At 38.9% G+C, this 14,923-nt stretch overlaps 1 long non-coding RNA gene across 1 annotated transcript in view; it reads left to right on the top strand.

Annotated features, from left to right (window-relative positions):
- Positions 1–14,923, top strand: part of LOC309711034 — a 288,313-nt gene that overhangs the window by 37,437 nt on the left and 235,953 nt on the right. The gene's annotated exons all lie outside the window — the stretch shown is intronic.

The following is a 14,923-nucleotide window of genomic DNA, read 5'->3' as shown; positions in this document are numbered from 1 at the left end:
ACATTTACAGTGTGGCTGTTTTCTTCACTTGATTCTATTGGATAACTCAAAGCGACACAGTGTGCGGGAACCTTTGGTTCCTTCCTGTTTAGTTTTCATTTTTATTCTCATTTGATAGTTCTGTGGTAAATGCAACACTTTCTGGTTTTAAAAAGAAAACCACAACAGCAAACAACAGAAAAAACATGCTTGTATGGATGCCTAACAATGTCGGGGCGCGCTCCTAATAAGATGGTGAATCTCCTTCCAGATCTGGACCAAGGCATCACTGCGCTCCTGGAGAGTCTGGGTGGACCGAAACATAATGTCCCAGAGATTCAGATTCAGGACAAGTGAGCATATTGGCCAATGATATTTTGGAAGAAGGTCAATGATATAATATCCTTCATTCTCTAGGAACTGCTTTCATACTTTTACCACATGAGGCCACGCACTGTCATGCACCAGGAGGAACCCAAGGCCTATTTTACCAGTGCAGAGTCTGACGATGGGTCCAAGAATTTCATTCCAGCATGCCACCCTGACTAATGGCAGTCAGGGTGGCAGTGCCTAGCCTGTGGAGGTTTTTGCTTCCCTCCAGGGATATGTCTTCACAGACCCTCACTGTCCCACCACCAACCAGTCATGCTGAATGATATTACCGTACAGGGAGCAAAATTTTCTCACAGTCATCACATGTGCTCAGAGTGATCCTGCTGTCATTTGTGAAAAGCACAGAGCACAGAGTGCCAGTGGTGGAACTGCCAGTTCTAGTATTCTATGGCAAAAATGCAAGTCGGGCTCCACAGTGCTGGGAGTGAGCACAGGGCCCGCCATTGCTACCCTCATCAGGTCTGTTTCTAATTTTATGGTCAGAAAGATTCACACCATTGGCCTGTTGGAGGTATTTTGTAGGGATTTGGCTCTGGCAGTGCTAATCCTCTTCCTTCTTGAACAAAGTAAAAGATACTAGTCCGGTTGATGGATTAAGGACATTCTACGACCCTGTCCAGCTCTCCTAGAGTAATTTGCTGTCTCCTGAAATCTCCTCCATACTCTTGAGACTGTGTTGGAAAACCTTTTTGCCTTTGCACGCATTAATGCGCCACCTTGGAGGAATTCGACTAGCTGTGCAACCTCTATAGGGTCTAGGTATCGCCTTATGCCAGCAGTAGTGACACTAGTCAAATGCAAAATGATTGATAAAAGAGTCAGAAAAGATGAGGAGGGAACAAATGCCAGTAGCCTCTACCTGTAAAACCATTCCTGTTGCCTCATTGCGGTCCCTCTGGTACACTAGTTGTTAATTTCATTAATACCAACGCAGCTGATACTAGTCAACTGACCAGATCCAAATCCAGAAGCTTAATTGACTTGTTACTAATTCTGTACTATAAAAAGTCTTCATTTAATTTTTTTGAGCAATATATTGTTTTTGGTAAGTGGATCTAATCACTACCTGTCCAACATAGTGTATCACTGTAAATGCCTCACAGTACAGCAGTGGGGCATTTACAGGCAGCTTAGCCTGTTCTGTTAACTGTACCAGTCTGCATGGTCTTGATGCATGCTCAATCGTCCAGGTAAGTAAATCTCCAAAAGTTGATTCTGTTCATCTGGTCGTTTTGTTTTGTGGGAGAAACGTTTCGTCGCTCATCCAAGTGACTTCTTCAGTCTCAGCTGACTGCAGGTTTCCCCAATCTTATAAACAGACTTATAAACAGACTTATAAACAGACTTACAAACAGACTTACAAACAGACTTACAAACAGACTTACAAACTGTTTATAAGATTGGGGAGTGACTAAATGTTTCTCCCACAAAACGCTACGTCCAGATGAACAGAATCAACTTTTGGAAACCTGCATAGTATTTTCATGCAACCAAAACTCTAAAATAAATTATAAATTTAAACGTACAAGTTCATAAAACTGCACTTGAGAGAAGTCCTTACATTTACATTTGTCCTTGCATATTCTCTGATCTTCCTCTCGTTTCCTGTCTTTCTTAAATCCTTCTCTATCTCTCACTGTTCTTCCTTCCCTGGAAAATACAATCACAAACTGCACAGAAAGTTTGCCTGTTTGCTGATATATTGAAATGTTTAAAAAATTCAATCTGAAAATACCTGATTTTTTTTTAAAGTTACTCTTCATTTAAGCTTGCTCCTTTGCTTGCTAGACGCTGAGTACCACAACCACAACTTTATTTACATCTACACCATGAAGTCATAAAATAGATGAGAAGAAAAAAGGAATGTGTTGAGGGTGTAAGCAATCCTTAGGATGACATTACTTTCTTATTACTGACCAAGTACCAAGTATACCATGCCTGTGCAAGAAGAAAGGTTGCAGTACATATAAAAGTGACATTCAGTCAGTCCTGTTTACCTCAGCTGTCAATGCCGGGTGAGAAGCATCCACCTTTATTTACTCTGGAAGAGGCTGTAAAACTTTGTGAATGGAGTTAAATATAGGTCAGTGACTCAAAGACGCCCACTTCTGACTGATGACAGTAATAATGATGTAAGTTCCACAAACCTCAAACCTGCTCTGATGTATTTTTAATAGATTAATTCTAAGTTTATGAGAATGTAAAAATTGGTTGGAAGACATAATTAAACACAAACTGTCTAAATTTGCAAGTACAATATGCTTTTTGTCTATTAAATAACCTTAAAAAATGTACAGTCCAGAAAACTGTTTCTCAGAAGGCTACAGTAAGAATAAAAATGTTTGAAAGAAACAAAGCATGATTCCCAAGCTCTCAGAGACTGAGAGAGCTTGGGAATCCTAGTCTAAATGTGTTCCATATGGAGAAACTATGACCCAGGTGTGTGAGAAAATGGGTTGTTTTTTCCAGTACTTAAAGCCTCTACCTGTAATTCCCATAGACTGAAAGAGGCATGCAGGGATCCTGGCCCTGGTGCCTTATCAGCTCTAATGATGAGACAGCTGGAGCCCATTTTTCAGTTGGACTCAGTTTTGACATTGAAACACTTATGATCTACCTGGTCTGGTCTCTCTGTGATGGGGATGGATGGGACTTCTGCAGTGTTATCAAATGATATGACGATGTTTTACTCAGTTGTTGCTTGCAACCAAGGAGGGATATGGTTGGTTGAATAAAAACAAAAAAACAAAAAACTGCTGTCATTGGAGGGGAGTAAATAGTTCTTGTTTGATGAAACATAATGGTAAAAGCAAATCCTGATTGATGCAGGCAATGATTAAAAAGAGTTGCCAAGATGTCACTGTGTAGTTTATGAACAGATGTGTGTTCTTTGTGCTAAACTGGATAGCATGACTGGTACAGCAATAATTCACTAATGTCCACAGGCTTTTGGGATTGGACTTGTTGCAAAGTCATATTTTACCTGGCATGAAAAGATCTCTCATCAGCTACTATAAATTGATTTGGCCCTAGATTCAGTAGGGGTTTCTCAATATTCTTTTACACAAAACAATTTTTCTCAAAAAAGTATTGCAATCTCCTTCTTGAAAGATCAAAGTCATCAAGATTATTCCCTCCTCTTGCCTTTCTGACTTTCTACATGTTGTTTTTAATATATTGGTCTCCAAACTATTGGAAACTAGTTCTTCCCATGTCTGACTTGTTTTTTTAAATCTAACTAATCCTGTCATCTGGTGTCATGTTAACATCGAAAAGCCATGAAATATGTTGAAAATATTGACAGAACACATGAATGCTGATAGATATCAGAGACAGAGATGACCATTCAGTCTTTTTCAAATCTTTTTAACTCATAGCGGTAAATTACTTTAAGAATGAGCTGGCTTGAGTATAATAAGCAGCTTCTGGTTTAAATTTATTGGCCTCTACATAAGCATGAGACAGCTCCATTGTAAATAAATTGTAAATAGTAGAACAATGTTGCATGTGTAAACAAATTAATAACAGTCCTGCAATGTTTAGAAATAACTATTTGAAAGCATCTGAAAAAAGATTTATAGAGCATATATTGAAACCATAGATGTTTTTAGGCTATCTGGAGTTTGTTAAAATTACTGTTTATTTATTTTGTGATTGGACACAAAAACCCATGAAAAGGAAATGAAAAAAAGTGATGGTTTATCCTGCCTGCGCCAACAAGTTTGCCTATCTACATATTTTCATTAAATCATTTGATTATTGTGTCACCACTGCATTAAATAAGAAGCTGAGGGCTTTTTATTGATACCAACTAGACTCCGAGGCCGTGGCATCTACAACATAGGTCAGAACCAGCGGTTCTGAAATGAGAATAATCAGAATCAAATTTATGTACCAAACCAAGCACAGCAGTAAACCCTGAAACAAATCTTCCACAATGTGGTATTTTATGACGCATAAAACTAACATTTCTACGCTTTACAAAGAGTTATGACTTGACAGATGATTCTAGGACAGCTTAGATAGTTTTAGATTGTTTTCTGATGTGCAAAATAGCACGTAGGAAGTTCCACTCTAGTGCATAGACATAGCTTAACAGCTTTTGCACTGCTCTCTGGCTCCAAGTCACTCTCTGGTTCTCACCCTTTCAACACTGCAACATCCCTGTCTGCCTCTCTTGGAGGACGCTCCCAGCCCTCCCCATTTGCCTGTTGGCTCTCCCCAGGATTCTGGCCAGGAGTGGTGCTGAAAGACTGAATGGTGGGAGGTGGAAGGGTCTGTTCTCCCATGTCAGCACTTGGTTGCCAGGACTTGTCTTAGCTAACCGTTAAAGCAAAAACGGCTGTTGTGCACAGATGCACACTGCACATCTCGTTGATGCATATCTTTGTTGATACACTGAACATCTTTACATGAACCAGAAAATGTGTTATCTGATGGAGGACTCTACTCCATCCAGACTGACCACAACTGCTACCCCACCACAAACTTCAAGCTAGGCATAAATATCAGCTCTGGATATGTGCCAGGATATTTGTGCTAGACTTTGCTTGATTTGCCAGAAAGAACAATATTAGCATTTACTCCTTAAGTGGATGGTCCAGATGCTCTGTCGATTGAAGCCCACATGGGTTCATCTTTATTAGAACTGCACAGAGAGGCACAAAGTTCAAGCTAATTTCCTTGCCCCCTCCTCTTTTTGTTCATTTAGACTTCATTTAAATGTTGACTTCTACAGATTTCAAAAGTGGAGCTACACTGTTTTAAGAAAAAGACAAAGAGTTGCATCAGTATGACTTTTCAAACAGATGTTTGCAACTCCTGCAAGAGATGGATTTGATTCTCTGAAACCCCTCTTTGTGCGAGGTGCTCATCCATCTGTGGTTATCTGTGTTTCAGTACATCTTAATAAAGTAATCCCCCCCCTTCCATCCCTCGTTTTTCTGCTCCTAGGAATGCTCTTGTTCTTGCACTCTTCTCCTTTGTCATGCGTGGCACCCAGACTGTGATTTGTTTAGGTTTAAGTTTTAAGGTTGACTGAGGCCATGACTCATCATTACTCTGAGATGACTTGTTTTAATTTTCTCTCTCCAGAAGCAACAAAATGAATTAGGGTCAACTGAAAGATACTTAAATAGGAATTCAGTGATGTTTTAATGTACTTGCACTCATCTAAGCTTGACGGTATTATAATAAATACATCTCATCATGCATGCATCATCTTCATTTCATCATATTCAATCAGCATAAAAGTGTTGTTTCTTTTCATCCTACCAACCCCGTCGATCCCAGTATGGCAAAGATATACACTCATAATCGAAATAAACCAGTGATTTTCCAGCATGAAGTTTCATTTATTATCCAGGCTTTCCATTCATTAGACATTCATTTGTTTTCCTCCTGACATATCTCCAGACTTTCAACTGCTGACCATGATAACTGAAGCAGTGGCCAAAGGTTTCAAGTCCTCCCTTTGAAAAGCTGACCCGTTCTTTAAATGTTTAAAGAGCCTATTGCATCATCGGCCCTCGCCCACACATGCATGTTTGGGTGAATCTTGGGGGGATGTGTGGGGGTGGGTGTTGCGATACATCATGTGTTTAAGCGGTGGAGGAGAAGCCTGGGTTGTATGGGGTTAATGACTGGCCCTCTCCGTGGGCTGTGCCGGCTCTCTGAGAGGATAAGACTGGCGGTGTAGGGGCAACTGGAGTGCAGGGGTCACATCACTCACATCAAAGGAGGCTGGGAGTCTAGGTCAGTGTGTTTGGCCATGGGGTTGTGGAGAGAGTGGTGGCGTAGTTAGAGGGATTGGGAGCAGGATCAGAGGGAGTTAATGGAGATGAAGAAGCACAAGGATGGGCAGAGACAGAAACAAAGACAAATAGAGCAGCGATAGAACAGGATAAGGAGGGTAAAGTGATGGAACAAGGTTTGGTATTTTCTAGTTTCCTGTAAACATGTCATTTTCATAAGTGAGCTGTCTCATTTGTTCATGTTCACTTCCACATCCATGTTCACTTTCTCTTAATGTAAGCACCTCAGCTTTTCTTTTAGGTCTAAAATAGCAACGTTTCCAAATAGACCCTTCTCACAGCAAACGTTTTGACACATATGTAATTGTTAACATTAAAAATGACTGCATTCCATCTAGGTGAGCCCCTTTCGCAGTCCAGGGATTCTGCATCCTGGCCCACTGTCATGGCTTACTTGCGCACTTTTATTAACAAACTATGTATCTACTGAGTATGAAAGATTTGGAAACATTGTTGGGTTGTGTCACATCAGTAATTAATTATGAGTGAGATCCATTCTCCTGTGATTCCCGTTAGCTGTGGCCTGCTAGTCTCCAGTTAGTACATCTCTAAGACTTATGATAAGATCCTGTTCTGTTCAGCTACTAAAATGGTCTGAATGTCAAAAAAGCAAAATGAACAAAAATAATGTGACACAAATCCTAATAAAGAACTACCATTCAAGGGCAAAATTTGATGAAATGGTAAAAATGTTTACCATTCGAGGGTAAAAGAAGAATAAGAATAAGGAACAATGAAGGCAGAAATGGTGCAGAACTGCATTACTGTGTGACAGAGTTGTGAGACAAGGATAGCTTCTTGCTATGGATGGAGATTGTGGCACAACAAAAGGACAGTGGATGGAGCTGGAGGTGGCAGACATGAAGATATTAAAATTTTTGTTGGGAGTAACAAAGAGGGACAGGATTAGAAGTAAGTCTATTGAGATCTAGCCTCTTAGGGGCCAATCCATGACTGATAGGGTTCCATTGTATGTTTTTCTATCCAGATTTGCCTTTACTATATTGGCAGTGTGTTTGGTATCTTTGTCACAGGGAAAAATGAAGCCACTCAGATGCTTTCCAGATGGTACTGCATGGTGGACCAAAATCTGATGGTACTTTTCTGCTTTCATAATTCCATCATTTTTGACAAGATCTAACACCACGGCTGAAATGCAGCCCCAAACCATGACAGAGCCATGTTTTGCAGATGGCTGCAGAAACTCGCTATTGCACGTCTCTCCTGACCTCCTCCATGCATATTGTTGATGATTTTAACCAAAAAATTATAAATTTGGATTCATCATTCCACTGATTTTCAGTCCAGTGTAATTTTGCATGCACCAGTCTTTTTCCCCGTTTCCCTTTCTTCAAAATGGCTTCTTGACCAATATTATTCCTTTTCTGATGAGGCTCAAGTCTTGTGTGAGGTCTTTGCTAGATTTTTATCTTATTTCTTTGAGGACATGATTTTCAGAAACAGTCCATCAACTGTGTTGGATGTAGTGGTGTAAAACACAGAGCCACTGGACTCTAGAGCAGTGGAGACGTGTTTTTTGGAGCGACAAAATACGCTTCTATAGTAATCCAATGGATGAGTCTGGGTTTGGTGGTTGCCAGGAGAATGGTACTTGTCTGACTGCACTGTGCCAAATGTAAAGTTTGGTGGATGGGGGAGTGTGGTGTGGGATATTTTTTCAGGAGGAAAGGAACCGTTGATGCATACTGAAACATTTGGACATTTTCATGCTTCCTACTCTTTGGTAACAGTGCACAGTCATGTTGGAAGCAAGGTCCATAAAGGCATAAGTGGGTTTGGTGTGAGAGAACTTGATTGACTCAACCCAACAGAACACCTTTGGGATAAATCATCAATATCAATATTATGGATGGATGGTCAGAAATTCCCATAAACAAACTCCTAAACCTCATGGAAAACCTTCCCAGTTTTTATAGCTACAAAGTGTGGGCTAATGTTATAATAAACCCCTATGGATTAAAAATGGGATCTCACTAAAGTTCATGTCCGTGAAGGCAGACAAGCAAAAACTTTGGCAATATTTATTAAGCACAGACACTACACTGTTCATCCCTATTCGATTATTAAGTGATGACGTGACGAATCCTACTTCGGGGCCTAAAGTAGTCTGCATTTAATATGGCTTTTGTGTTGTTAACATGTTTAATGTTATGTATTTTCTTCTATTTTATCTCAAAAAGCTCCTAAAAAAAGTCAGTGATCACTGTTGGCCTCCCTCGGCTTTTATTACCACTAATCATTTATTTAAGCTCAGTTTTTAAAACCTTAGGATGTAACTACAGCCCAGCCCATGCAGCAGTATATGAATGACTAACCTCGTATTGTGGATGGATTATCTCAGTTGTTCTCCTGGCTGAAGTTTGGTCCTTTTACAGCATCCTGCCATGCGATTACATTTGTTCCTGACCACTGAGAACACTCACGTTAACTTTTATCGAGTGAAAAAAAAGTTAGCTTGTTTATATTATGCTAACATAGCTGTGTCGCTAGTGGTCACGTAGCACATCATTATATACAAGCTCGCCAAACTTCAGTAACCCTACAAACATCACTGCTGTTTAGTTTTCTGTCTTCATTTATGTTGGAAGTGATAAGAAAGCTGTACGTTTTAATTTGTTTCCAAAACCCGCAGTCAGGACATGCTATATTGTATTTAGATGGAAGCTAGCGAGCTAACTTCCTGCTAACTTCTAACTCCGTTAAATGTCATAAATTCCGTTTTCATGGATGCCTGGATGTTAAACTCAGTTGTTACACCTGGTAGAGCAGAACGCTGATCATTTTATTAAAGATGAAAGACTTAAGACAGTGTTTTAACTCTCAGTAATGCCACAGTGATCATTTGATTTATGGACCAGCAGCAGAGTTTAGGCCCAGACACGGCTAGTGACGTCAGACTGAACAATCGGATAGTTAGATGCTATTTATGTTTGAATAACTCACAGGCCAATGTTAAGTAGTTCAACAGAGAAAAAAAACATTTCTCTGAAAATGGTCAGGTAAAAGAACCGGACTGAAAATGAGTGAAAAAGCAGTTAATGTCCAAAAGAAAAACCTTTAAAGACCTTCAGAAACCCTGGCAAACTATTTCTCATGACTGGCTGCTTGGAAGGAAAATATAAGGAAAAAAAGAGTGGCTCAACTTTTGGGTAGTCCTGTACATCCTAACTGGCCACGCATCGCTGAAATAAAAATTACTTTCTATTTCTACAACTTAAGTGTCTGAAAATCCCCTGCTTTACTTGAAAGCAGAAATGTACAAATGTGTCTGTGTCGGAGTAGAAAAACCCTTTATTGTCACTGTACATGTACAATAAAAATGTGAGTGCTCCACACCAGCTGTGCAGGAAAAATAAATAGTAGGATAATAGGGAAAAATAAAAAACAAGAGAATGTATACAAAACAAGAGAGAGGGACACATTAAAAGGACAAGTTGCAAAATGCTTGAATTTGGTGCAAAGGACTTGGTCTGAATATAGAGTCTTTGTGTGAGTAGCCTGAGGGATGAGAGTTACTCAGACCATAGCTTAGATTTGTAGGCGGGGGTGGAGCAATGGCCCGTTAGAAGAAGCTGTGAAGAAGATGCAAATAAACGCAATCAAACAGCGATCAATTTCAGACTAAGCTCAGTCTAGCCAGCTAAAATGAATTCAGTCAGTTTGAGGTTTGGACTCAAAATGGCTCATTGCAACACCTTGATTCATTGTGCTGTAAATTTACTGTGCTGCTTGGGATCATTGTCTTGTTACAAGAGGGACTTGGGAATACTATGGTATACAGAGGAATTCATTGTTGGCTCAGTGCAAGGTACCCAGGTCCTGTGACTGTCCTTTTTTCTCTGCCAACCCTTCAAAACAAGCCAAACTTGTTCGCTCTTTTTCTACTTTAATCTTTAATTTGCTAACCGAGGTCTGTAGAAAGATTTTGCATGGTCTGATCTTGTGGTGAATTTTCTGGGAGGTCCACTCATGGGAAGATTGTGACATGGGGCACAAAAACAATGTTGCAGTCTGAAAGTGCCTTTTGACTTAAGTGAGTCCCTGACTTTAATCAGATATTTATGAAAAGTCTTTACAACTATTGGATGGATTTATAATGTAAAGACTGGTATGTCTGTGAAGGTTCTCAGTAGAGATGGACCGATCCGATATTACGTATCGGTATCGGTCCGATACTGACCTAAATGACTGGATCGGATATCGGAGAAAAATAAAAAATGTAATCCGATCCATTAAATATCATGAAAGCACCTCACAAAACTTGCAACACGCCGTAACTCACCTCAGAACGTTAGCATGTCGGAGCAGTATGCATCACGTGATAGAGCGGCTGTGGCATGCGGGACCTGTGGTCTGGATAGCATTTGGAGCTTCGCTAGCAACCTGGCATTTCATCTCCGACAAAGTTATCCCCGAGAGAAGTAAAGCAAGTGTGTAAGTCCATCTCTGAATGTTTGTAAAGCATTCCTGCGTTAAGCTTAACGAGCGACTGCCTCTCGCTCTCCGGCTGCTACTTCAATCGTGAAACTGCTTAAATGATCAGCTGATCGGCTTTTCTGTCGCGAGTCCGTCTTTGTTTTTGGCCCACTTTGCACCAGAAAGAGGAAACCAGCGGCTGAACAACAGCAGCACGTTTAAGCTTGATAAGCTGTTGTTAGAATTTATTTAATATTACTTTCTACACCAGGATCTTTTTCTACGTAGCTGACGCTGGTAACTGTGCAGGGGCGGATCTAGCAAAGTTTAGCCAGGGGGGCCGATAGGGCATTAACTGGGAAAAGGGGGCACAAAGACATACTTTTCTTTCTTATTCTCATTTAAAATGTCTAGCTTTTAATAAATAATTATCTGACACACAAAGTTTTAATTTGATCTAAAATGAATAGAAGTCAATTACTGTATATGGTGACTATTAAGTCTAATATATATACCCTAGTAAGCTATAGTACTTTTTCCTTTGGGAAGGTACCATCTGTGCAGTCTGCAATTTTGTTGAAGAAAGATGTTGAATCTATTTAATATTTCTTGAAAAATAATTGATTTCTGTGCATTTTTTTTCACACTGCATCAAATTAAGGTTGATTACGTCGATTAAGCATCATGAGGTGGCGCGTGAGGGGTGGTTCCCTATTTTTTATTTATTTATTTTTGTTGTTGCTGGGAGTTGGAACCCTATTAGTTAGGTTGCTTAATATTTACGCTAAGTACTCTTTAAAATACCAGAATAGGGAGGATGGTGTAGGTCTAAGTTTATTAGATTGATCAGTATTGCTGAACTATGAAATATTTTTTTTGTATACAGGTATAACAGAATAGCTTTAGTGTAGTTGTTGTTTTAAACTTGAGTATGAACTTGCAGACTTGCAAAATGCAGCAAGATATTTTAAAAAACAGTTTTGTTGATTAAAAAACACTATATCGGATTCATATCGGTATTGGCAGATATCCAAATTTATGATATCGGTATCGGTATCGGACATAAAAAAGTGGTATCGTGCCATCTCTAGTTCTCAGTCATCCAGGTCATCGTAGTCAAAGGAGCTTGCAAAGAAAAGCATCTGGACTTCTTTAAGTTGCTTGAAGACGTTTCACCAGTAAAGACTGGTACAGTATATTCCATATAATGAATTCTAATTACATCAATCATCTTCTGACAGTTTTTCTGTAGCGTTATCAGAAGGTCTCAGAAATTCTTCCATTATTTGGTAAAGACAAGCAATGTTTTATGTTGATGGGTGACTTTATCTTTACTATCACTAAGAAGTTCACATTTCTGTTTTATCAGAATTATTTGCCATGCCATTTGCTTCAGGCATTCATGTTCCCCTCAGGATGTGATGCAATCAGCTGGGATGACCCTTTGACTTTTCTCTGTCAGGTTAATAAAAGTTCAATACTTTATGATGAAATTTGCAAAAGAAATTACCTTTCTTGAGGACTCAGTGATAACAAGTGTTTCCTGCTAATGATATAATTTTGGAAATGCTTTGCAAATTTGAAATAAAAGAACTGTTCTGTCTTTGTCAGGTAAATCAACCAATCTGCTTGTTTGATAGTAATCTCACCAGGACATGCAGTTTCTTCCCCCATTCTTTGTTTGGGATTTCTGTTTCATTTATTTTAAAGGCAGACAGAATAGGTAAGCCATGTATGTACTTCTTAGACCAATAAAGCATATGTTAATATACCCTTCTCTTTGGAGATTTACATGGATAGGTATGTGACTCTTTGCACATTTTTGTCACCAGCCAGAAGTCAACCACAATAAAATCACTATACATGGAAACTGCAGAAAATGTACATAGAGGAAACCTACACTTTGACTTACATTAAACATAACCGGTAAGTGAAAGAGCAAATCCCTAAAAAACTAACAACAAAATACCATTTGATTGGATAGTTTATATACCAAAATTTATGAAAATGGACTGACATTTATAAAGTGCTTTCCTAGTCATACTTACCAAGCAAAGTGCTCAAGTCACGTTTAACCAAACACTCGTACAGCATTTGATTCTATGAATCTTAAATGCTTAAACTACATTACATACTCAGTCAGGAGGCACAGGAAAGACCATGCAAAATCTTACACAAAAAGGCCATCCCCTTAATACGAACAGAGCATCATTTAAACATCTAATCTACCCACATAACTGCTTCCCGTAGGATATGGTGCCATGTCACAAAGCTCAAATCCTCTCAAACTGGGTTCTTGAACATGGCAGTGAGTTGACTGTACTCAAATGACCTCCACACTCATCAGATCTCTATCCAATAGAGCACCTTTAGGATGTGGTGGAACAGGCATCTATCCACAGCAACTGTGTGATGCTATCAAGTCAATCTGGACCAAAATCCCAGAGGAATGTTTCTGGCACCTTGTTTAATCTGTGCCATGAAGGCAGAAAAGCTGTATAACCCAATACTAGCAAACTGTACCGAATAAAGTGGCCAGTGAATCCATACGGTGGCCCCTAAATCCACACCTGAAACAAAATGCAACCAAAAAATTTAAAAACAATCCAGCAAGTTTCTTTTTTTTTTTTTTTAATTTATTGCAGGTATTCTGTTATGTACATGTTTATTTACAAAGATATCCACATTTTCATGTTTTCCATTCTTGTTTTGATACTTTTTGACAGCTGTATAGTAATCTCCTGTTTTCTATAGAAGCATGATTAGAAAATCCTATACAATCATAAAAAGCCGGCTATAAAAAGAAATTGAACCATCTATCTTTGATACATGCAGGAGCAAGCTGATTTCCATAGTTGTTAAATAAATACTATTGACAAATAACATTCTATCGACTACAAGCACTTAAAAATTAGCCTTTGTCCACATGTGAAACAGGCCGCTAACCCACGGTCATTTTTATGATGGAACTGACATTTGCTTCATAATGAAATCAAGTATATTTTATCTGCATTCTCAGATTTACATTCCATTTGATGTCTAACTGCTACTTTACCTGTCTCCTTGTCACACGTTAAGCGCTTACCAGATAATGGTGTTGACTGTGCATTAAAACACACAATCAAAATTTGACCCCCCCCCCCCCCCCCAAAAAAAAAAAAAAAAAAAGATTTGATGGTGTTGCAGTTACAAAAAGCTTTGTCAAATTATCTGATGTTGTAGTGCTTACTACAGTAAGTTTCAACATATTCAGATGATTGTGATGGATGTGAGTGAGGCACAACAGTTCACCATCAACCAAGAACCTTATTTTTTGTAGTGTAGCTTACGCCAAGTATAGGCTCCACAGTCCAAATAAATAATGAGCTCTTCCTCCATGAGTACGTAGACTGTGGCATGGGTTTGGCAGCATAACAAAGTTCTGTGGAATGAGCCATTCTTGACTGTCAGGTAACAAATGGGTAAAATATCAAACACTTGAGTGGAGAAAATGTTTACATTTTTTGATTTCTTGACAATGTAAATAAAAAATAGTATGATTTAACATATAGAGAACATACAAACACATTCAGTGGAGTGAGTTCCACTATAATATTGTGTGTCCGGAGCACTGGAAAGACATTTTGGACATTCTTTACTGATGGCAGAATGTTAGCCCTCTGCAACAGGGATTATAACTCATAATGATTTTCCTGAAAGTTGTAATAATGTAGTTATAATAGTGTGTAGGTCCAGAAGAACACTTTAATTGCATCAGTCATAATATTGCTGTTGTAATAATACATTTGGTGGAGAAAGAATGCTGTTTTTGTCTGAAGTTGTGAGTTTGCGTATTGTAGAGCTAACTACATCTCGATCTCCAACTGTTAAATAGCTGTAATCAAACATTTAACACATTCAACGATGCATTAATGAGGCTGAGGCAAGAAGAACTCCACAAAAAAGGCCACAAACACACAGCATGAATGAAAAATGATACTGTAGGGTTGTGTTTTGGCCATGTGATTACTCGGGGTCAAATTCTTTTAATTATATTATGTAACCTACATTTATCATTAACAAAAATGTATATTTATTAGTGGATGCTGACACAGAATTTTGGATTTCTTATCATTGTTCTGTTTTTGCTAGTTTTTCGATCATGCCACGTGGGAAAAACAGGATGATATGTTGATACATTTTCATTGTCTTTTGCGAGTGCAGCTTATAGTAGTGAGTACACGCCTGTGGGCAATGTGGGTGTAAAGATTTTTTAGGGCTTTTCCTGAATTCTCAACACTGGAGTGCTGTGCACATTGCAA

Source organism: Aulonocara stuartgranti, assembly GCF_965226115.1.
Source record: "Aulonocara stuartgranti genome assembly, chromosome: 7".
NCBI lineage: Eukaryota > Metazoa > Chordata > Actinopteri > Cichliformes > Cichlidae > Aulonocara > Aulonocara stuartgranti.
Note: the sequence above shows the minus strand (reverse complement) of the source record. Positions and strands in the feature narration are given on the sequence as shown.